At 41.6% G+C, this 9,359-nt stretch overlaps 1 pseudogene; it reads right to left on the bottom strand.

The window, feature by feature from the left end:
* Positions 1-220: 220 nt before the first annotated feature.
* Positions 221-1,079, bottom strand: LOC132489423 (AP-2 complex subunit beta-like; annotated as a pseudogene).
* Positions 1,080-9,359: the final 8,280 nt, after the last annotated feature.

The following is a 9,359-nucleotide window of genomic DNA, read 5'->3' as shown; positions in this document are numbered from 1 at the left end:
AAGTGATTGAAGCTGTGGTTACAAATGCTCAAGTGTCGGATAGCTAAAACTATCCAAAAGGTTGTGCCCTAATATTAGCACAGGTCAGACCCGTCACTACCATGGCAGGTGGCCTCGGTGTGTTTGGGTTGAGATTCCACATGGCAATACAATTTCTTCCAGTTAAGAGTTCTTGGATTGCACCAATCACAGGATGGCCTGAGGGCACCGGACCAGTCTATTAGTTTTTCAAAACGCTGTCATAGACCTGATAGATGTACTGGGAGGCTTCAAGAGCTAGCTCTACACTTTGGCGACAGTGTGTAATTGGGGTTTTCTGGCTGGCTATGGAGCTAGGCCAAAACCCAAATGCCATTAGTGAGTCAGGGATTGGTACAGAATACCCTGCCCTTCCACATTCCTCATGGCAATAGTATAAACGTTGTTGTTTTGCAACTTGCTGGAAACAGTGTCAGCATTTAAATGACTTTCCTTAATCTGAAACTGAAGTTCATTTCATTGGGAATATCCTTCCATGTTGCAAGGAAGACCTGGCACTTCATTTTGCCATCTTCTACAAAAAGCACATTGAGTGGGATGAGGCAGCTGAAGTAGAAAACATCACGATTGTTTTTCACAGCCACCTGCAGGTTGTTCAGAGGTTCTATCTTCATGACTGGGTCCAAGGTGTGGAGATGCAGGGAGACATCAGTTCTCTGGTTTGGCATCAGTGGTGTAGGGATGGCCAGAGGAGTGTTGTGGAGGACACCAAAGCTATTCTTGTTAAACTGAACTGCCAAGTCTGTCATGTGCTACAGAGCTTTCTTCATGAAGTTCATTTCCATATAGATGTGCCCTTGGAGGTGAGTAAATGTTCCTGAAATCTCCAAGACTTTAGCTTTTACTGCAGGCAGCCAGACAGCTTTAGGAGCCCCATATCCACCAGGTGCCATGACTATCCCCATAGAGAGTTCAAGTTGGTCACTCAGACCACTGCTGACTACAGCAGGAGTAGGTGAAGGAGCAAAGGTTGCAGGCACTGATGATGGGGTGAAGGACTGTCCCACCAGACTATGTAGCCCTCCCCCCAAGAGGTCCATCTTTTTGAATTATACTTTTGTCTGGATATAAGCCCAGGAGAGGGGTTGCTGGATCCTATGGCCACTCTATTTTTATTTTTTTGAGGAACCTCCATACTGTTTTCTATAATGGCTGCACCAATTTACATTCCCACCAACAGTGTAGAAGCATTCCCTTTTCTCCATCCCCTCTCCATAATTTATTTGTAGAACTTAAATAATGGCCATTCTGACCGGTTTAAGGTGATACCTCACTGTAGTTTTGATTTGCATTTCTCTAATAATTAGCAATGATGAGTACCTTTTCATGTGCCTATTGGCCATCTGTGTGTCTTCTTTGGAGAAATGTCTATTTCAGTCTTCTGCCCATTTTTTGATTGGGTTGGTTTTTTTGTGATTTAGTTGTATGAGCTGTTTGTATATTTTGGAAATTAAGCCCTTGTAGGTTGCATCATTTGCAAATAGCTGCTCCCATTCCACAGGTTGTCTTTCCATTTTCTTTACGGTTTCCTTAGCTGTGGAAAAGCTTGTAAGTTTGTATAGGTCCCATCTGTTTATTTTTGCTTTTATTTCCATTGCCTTGGGAGAATGATCTACAGAAACACTGGTACAACTTATGTCAGAGAATGTTTTGCCTATGTTCTCTTCTAAAAGTTTTATGGTGTCACGTGTTATATTTAACTGTTTCAGCCATTTTGAGTTTATTTTTGTGCATGGTGTGAGGGTGTGTTCTAACTTCAATGGTTTACCTGTGGCTGTCCAACATTCCCAACACAATGTGCTGAAGAGACTGTCTTTTTTACCATTGTATATTCTTGCCTCCTTTGTCGAGGATTAATTGACCATTGGTGTGTAGGTTTTTTTCTGGGCTCTCTAGTCTGTTTCATCGACCCATACGTCTGTTTTTGTGCTGATACCATGCTGTTTTGATTACTGTCGCTTTGTGGTATTCTCTGAAGTCTGGAAGCATTATGTCTCCTGCTTTGTTCTTTTTCCTCATGATTGCTTTAGCAATTCTGGGTTGTTTATGGTTCCATATAAATTTTAGGATTCTTTGTTCTAGTTCTGTGAAAAATATCATGAATAGTTTGATAGGGATGTCATTAAATCGGTAGATTGCTTTGGGTCCAATGGCCATTTTAATAATATTTCTTCCAATCCAAGGGCATAGGATATCTTTCCATTTCTTTGAATCCTCTTCACTTTCCTTTATTAATGTTTTATAGTTCTCAGCTTATAAGTTTCTCACAACCTTGGTCAGGTTTATTCACAAGTATTTTATTTTTTTGGATTCAATTTTAAAAGGGATATTTTTTCCATTCCCTTTCTGCTATTTCATTGTTAATATAAAGACATGCAACCGATTTCTGTATTTTAATCTTGTATCCTGCTACCTTGCTGAATCTGTTTATCAGTTCTAGTAGTTTGTGTGTGGAGTCTTTAGGTTCTATATATTGTATCATGTCATCTGCCTATAATGAAAATTTTACCTCTTCCCTTCCAACTTGGATAGATTTTCTTTTTTTTCTTGTCTGATTGCCATGGCTAGACTTCCAGTATTATGTTGAATAGAAGTGGTAAGACTGGGAATCCTTGTCTTGTTCCAGATTTTAGTGAGAAGGCTAAGTGCTTTTCACCATTAAGTATCATATTGGCTGTGGGTTTGTCATAAATAGCTTTTAGTATGTTGAGATATGTCCCCTCTATACCCACTTTCATAAGAGTTGTTATCATGAATTGGTGTTGAAATTTATCAAATGGTTTTTCTGAATCTATTGAGATGATCAAATCATTTCTGTCTTTTTTGTTGTTGATGTGGTGTATCACACATGGATTGATGTGCATATGTTGAAAGATCCTTGTGACCCTAGGATAATTCAGCACATTCATGGTGTGTGATCTTTTTTGTGCGTTGTTTGGTTCTGTTTGCCAACATTTTGTTGAGAATTTTAGGTTCTATATTCATCAAAGGTATTGGACGGTCATTTTCTTTTTTGGTGGTGTCTTTGTCTGGTTTTGGTATCAGGGTGATAGTGGCTGCATAGAATGTCTTTCGGACGCGTCCTTTCTCTTCGATCTTTTGGAAGACTATCATAAGGAGTATGTGGTGGCCAGAGCTTGCACTGGATGTTGAACGGGGCATCCTTGTTGCTCTGTGGTTGACACAGCCCTGTCAGGGGCAGGGTCTGCTCCCTAGTTGTTGGAATAGAAGCCCCCAGGTATGTTCCTATGCTGGATTAGAGAGCATAATTAGGTAGGCTGGATTGGAGCACTCCCAATGGGAGGGGAGTCACTGAGCATTCCTCTGCTGGAGCTGTCCACCAGGAAGTGTGCTCTGCAGTGTCACCTGTCACCCATGGTGTGAGCTCACAAAGTACACTGTTGTTGGCACTGCTCTCAGCCCCACCTCAACTGTGGGAATGCAGGCAATCAGCCCTGGTGTTCCTTAGGCACAATGTTCACAAAGCCACCAGTGCAAATCTGTAGGTGCTAATCCACTGATGTCAGGTGCCAAGACCACAGTGTCCCACACATGGACCCACTGTGGGAGCTATGGAAGCAGACTAAACCCCAGCCCGGCCCAGCCTCCTTGTGCCCGTGCCCATGAAGCCCACAGCTGCTAATGCTGGAACCATCCCAGACATGGGAGTGCCCACTGTCCACTTGGATGTTCCACAGGCACTGAGTTTATAAAGCCAGTGGCAGTGCCATAAATCTGAAAATTGCACAGCCATGGGGAGAGGGCTGTGGTATCAGCCTTGCTTCCTAAGTCAGGCAGTACCTTGGGATCCACTCTGATTTCAACACCACCTCCATGTGTGAGCAACTTGCTGGTGCTTGTGTGCTCCCAGAGGTCGTCATAGAGGTGGCACCAAGAAAGAGGCTGCTATGGTGGCCCTCCTCTCCCTTCAGCTGCTGCTCAACAATGATGTTTTGCTTCTATGGCCAGCCTGGTCTTCTTCCACATACACCCCAGGTTGGGCACTTACCACACTCCAGCCTCTTTGGGCTGTCTGCATGCAGCCAAACCCAGTCCAATCCCCTGGTCTGTCCCCTGAAGCCCAAGTTTCAGCACCCAAAACCCACACGTACCAGCAGGCACAAGTCTTGCGCTGAGGACTGCAGTGAGGTAGTACAGATCCTCTGTGCATGTCTCTGTTTTGTCTGCTGCAAACTGACTGCTGCACTCTCCTCAAAGCCTCTGCAGCTCCGTTTCTGTCCCAGCTCACGTCGCCACTGGTGAAGGGGGTTCCCAGGGTGAGGGAAACTGTCCTCTTACACAGCCCCCTCCCAGGAGGGAGCTTCTTCTTCTTCTTCTTTCTTTCATCCTATCTCATTACGTGGAGATCTTTCTTGCATGTCTGGGTGTCTGAGATATTCTGCTGGCATTCAGTAGGTATTCTGTGAGGATTGTTCCATACGTATGTATTTTTGATGTATTTGTAAGAGGAGGTGAATTCCACATACTTCTGTTCTGCCATCTTGACTTAACCTCTATATAATTTGTTTGCCTTTTTTTCTTCTACTTCGGGAAATCAAATTATAAGTCCCTGAAGGAGACTGACAGGAGGCCCAAGGACACAGGAAATATCAAGGTCATTACACAAACATCAGCCCCACAGAACCCCTAAAGCCCAGATCCTGAAAGAAGCAAAAGAGGAGATAAACTGCCTCAAAAGGGACAGTAGTCATGTATACTCCCTGCAAGTGTACATCAAAGGGCTTGTTTACACAGATGATGACAAGAGATACTAGAACGATTCTTTAAGTTTTCAATATAATGGAAAATAAACTGATTACATTGGCATTGTAATTTATTTCCCCCGACCATCATTGAGGTTGGGTGCCTCTTCATATGTAAAATGATTGTTTTTGTTCTTTTTCAGTGAAATTTAATTTCATAGGTTCCAAATATTTTTATTTGGTTGCTTCTATTTTTTCTCTTTACTGAGAGGTAATTTGAATATACTGTATATTTGTAGTGTCTTCTCCCACAGCATCCTTCCAAACCAATTACTGTCCACACAGTCACTAAAAAATTTGTCAAGAACTTGTTGTCACAGGTCATCCACCACTCAAGACACTTGATATGAGGGCCATCTGCTGTGCACAGCCTTACATCAAGAGCTCTGAACTGAGCTCTTTGCTCTCAACTTGTGGACAAGATAAAGAACAGGATGAGGATATCATTCTTCCCTCACCTGCTGCACTCAAGCACATTGGTCACTGCTCAACCGTCATTGCCAAGTTGACAGACAACAGGCCTTGGATCTTCTCCTATGGTTTTCCCTAGTTTGCCACCAAGACATTTGATCTGGACCATGTCACCATCACCTTACCCTGAGAAGTTTTTTTTTTTCTAAAATGAACCTGAAATACTGTATTTTTCTCCTTTTGTGTCCAGGGAGAAACAGCTCTAGTTTTCTAAGTCATAAAAAAAAGTTATAAATATGAAGTTTGGGGAAAGAGATAGAAAATCAACATTTTGGGGCTTTTCTACACCACCACCCTGCAAGTCACGTGATCGGGCTTTAAATCAATCAGCTGACCCTTGTACCTCACTGAACAGCTTTAAACCAGCTCCACACCCTTTAATTTACCTGACCCTGTATGAACTCAGAATCTGCCCCTGAAACCTGCACCTTCAAAAGTCAGGAGCTTCACGTTGATCCCAGCACTGAACATAGCTCTGGGCATACAGGCTGTGATCGCTGATGGTGCAACAGATAAGTAAGTGAGACCCTTCTGCTGAGGTCAGAGGTGTGTAGAGAGAAGGAAGAGGCTCGGATCTAAAGGGAAGAAAGAAGTTTGGGGAGAACTCTGGAGAGCTTGGGCACAGGGTGGTTTACAGGCAGCCATCGAAATTATCACTGGTTTTATATGCTCCATATTCACAACCACCTGCCCTGTTTTCCAGGTTCAAACACTCACACAGGCCTGTAGCAACTAACCTGTCAGCCCAAGATTCAAACAAGGTATTTCTGGGTCCAGAATCCTACCTCTGGTGAAAACAAAGGCAGTCATAGTGCAGAGAGCATTTCACAGTGTCTGGCCACTGTGCCACCCAACCAGGCTGTAAGTTCACAATCAGATATTGATGGCAGACCTATGTCCCCTCAGTGAAGGGACCCAGTTTGGGCCAGAGAGTCAGAGGTGTCTGGTGCATCTAATCCTGTATCCACCAAGTGTGCATCAGATTGATGGAAATGGGTGAAAAGCATATTTTCTCTCAATTCATGTTAGTTTATCAAAAGAATAGAGTTTTGTCTTAGTTAAGCAGGATACTTTTAAATAGAGTAGACAGCTCAAAACTTCTGTTTAGGGAACTGAAAACCAAGTCAGCCATGAACAGTGCTTTAAAATCCTTGGAAATCCGTCAGAGGTGAGGATTTAGTTTGGCATAGTGTTGAATGCAGGAGTAAAGAAGCAGAGACATCACCTCCCAAAAGGCACTGAAATCCCATGGCACCAATGGATCAGCTGCAGGGGCAGGGGTTTTGGGTGGAGGGTATTTCTCTCAAAATCTCCCAGGGCACTCACCCTTCCCTATGTCACCCCACTACTACATTCACTTTTCCTTTCTCAATTTCTGGAACCCCTGGGGCAGCACTTCTTAAGCTGGAGCCCCCAGGGACCACCTCTGCAGTCCAGATTTTTCATGGATCTTTACAAAGTCTCGACTGGAAGCCAGGTGGCAAGGCCCCCGGGTGTGCGGCTGGACCAGGAGTGCAGGGGAGAACTGGAGCATTAAAGCACAACGAATGATGAGAAAGAAAAATGAAGGAAACAATCCTATTTACCATCACATCAAAAGAAATAAATACCTAGGAACAAACCTACCCAAGGAGACAAAAGAACCATACTCCGAACACTATAAGATGCTGATTAAAGAAATTAAAAATGACACAAACAGGTGGAATGATACACTATATTCTTGGACTGAAAGAATCAATGTTGTTAAAATGATCGTGTAACTGAAAACAATCCACAGGTTAAATGCAATCCCTATCAAATGACCAATGGCATATTTCACAGAACTAGAACAAAAAAAATTCAAGTTTGTATGAAAACACAAAGACCCCTAGTAGCCACACTAACCTTAAGAAAGGAAAATGGGGCTGGAGGTATCAGACTTCCTGCCTTCTAGCCATAACAAAGTTACAGTACTGAAAACAACAGGGTACTGGCACAAAGCAGAAATACAGGTCAATGAGCAGGAAAGAAAGCCCAGAAGTAAACCCAATCACCTATGGTCAATTAATCTATCACAACAGAGGCAAGAATATACAATGGAGAAAATACAGCCTCTTCAATAACTGGTACTGGGAAAAATGGAGAGCTACATGTAAAAGAATGAAATTAGAACACTCCCTAACACCATACACAAAAATAAGTTCAAAATGGATTAAAGACCTAAATGTAAGGCCAGAAACTATAAAACTCTTAGAGGAAAACATAGGCAGAACGCTCTATGACATAAATCACAGCAAGATCCTTTTTGACCCACCTCCTAGAGAAATGGAAATAAAAGCAAAAATTCACAAATGGGACCTAATGAAACTTCAAAGCTTTTGCACAGCAAAGGAAACCATAAACAAAACGAAAAGACAACTCTCAGAATGGGAGAATATATTTGCAAACGAAGCAACTGACAAAGGATTAATCTCCAAAATATACAAGCAGCTCATGCAGCTCAACATCACAAACAACGCAATCCAAAAATGGACAGAAGACCTGAATAGACGTATCTCCAAAGAGGATATAAAGATTGCCAACAAACACATGAAGGGATGCTCAACATCACTAATCATTAGAGAAATGCAAATCAAAACTACAATGAGGTATCACCTCACACCAGTCAGAATGGCCATCATCAAAAAATCTACAAACAATAAATGTTGGAAAGGGTGTGGAGAAAAGGCAACCCTTTTGCACTGTTGGTCGGAATGCAGATTGATACAGCCTCTATGGAGAACAGTAAGGAGGTTACTTAGAAAATTAAAAATAGAACTACCATAGGACCCAGCAATCCCACTCCTGGGTATATACCCTGAGAAAACCATAATTCAAAAAGAGTCATGTACCACCATGTTCATTGCAGCACTATTTACAATAGCAAGGACATGGAAGCAACCTAAGTGTCCATTGACAGATGAATGGATAAAGAAGATGTGGCACATATATACAATGGACTATTACTCAGCCATAGAAAGAAGTGAAATTGAGTTATTTGTAGTGAGGTGGATGGACCTAGCGTCTGTCCTACAGAGTGAAGTAAGCCAGAAAGAGAAAAACCAATACTGTATGGTAACACATATATATGGAATGTAAAAAAAAAAAAAAAAAGGTTCTGATGAACCTAGGGGCAAGACAGGAATAAAGACGCAGGCATAGAGAATGGACTTGAGCACAGGGGGCGGGGGAAGGGTAACCTGAGACCAAGTGAGAGAGTAGCACTGACATGTATACACTAGCAAATGTAAAATAGTTAGCTAGTGGGAAGCAGCCACATAGCACAGGAGATCAGCTTGGTGCTTTGTGACCACCTAGATGGGTGGGATAGGGAGGGTGGGAGGGGGATGCAAGAGGGAGGTGATATGGGGATATATGTATAAGTATAGCTGATTCACCTCATTATACATCAGAAACTAACACAACATTGTAAAACAATTATAGTCCAATAAAGATGTTAAAAATTAATTAATTAATTAATTTTTAAAAAGAAACAAAGGATACATGCACCCCAATGTTCACTGCAGCACTATTTACAATAGCCAAGACATTGAAGCAACGTGAATGTCCATTAACAGAAAAATGGACAAAGAAGATGTGGTACACTACTCAGACATAAGAAAATGAAATAATGCCATTTGCAGCAACATGGATTGACCTAGAGATAAACATACTATGTAAAGTAAGTCAGAGAATGACAAATACCATATGATTTCACTGGTATGTTGAACCTAAAAAAATGATACACATGAACTTATTTACAAAATAGAAACCAACTCACAGATAAAGAAAACAAAGTTATGGTTACCAATGGGGAAAGGTGGGGGGGAGGAATATAGTATATTAACTATATTTCAATAAAAAATATAAAAAATAAATTGCATTAAAAAAGTTATATGAGTGCAAGGATAGTTTGGAAAAGGAGCAATTTTTCACTGCAGAAGATTTGCTTTAACATTATATTTTAACAGGTGATCTCTGTTGTAATGCACCATGTTTCAAAATGTTATTGATAATTTGTTAATTAAATCTAAATTATTTTTTAAAAGTATAATACACTCCATAATT

This window comes from Mesoplodon densirostris, chromosome 4, assembly GCF_025265405.1.
Source record: "Mesoplodon densirostris isolate mMesDen1 chromosome 4, mMesDen1 primary haplotype, whole genome shotgun sequence".
In the NCBI taxonomy this organism is placed as follows: domain Eukaryota; kingdom Metazoa; phylum Chordata; class Mammalia; order Artiodactyla; family Ziphiidae; genus Mesoplodon; species Mesoplodon densirostris.
Note: the sequence above shows the minus strand (reverse complement) of the source record. Positions and strands in the feature narration are given on the sequence as shown.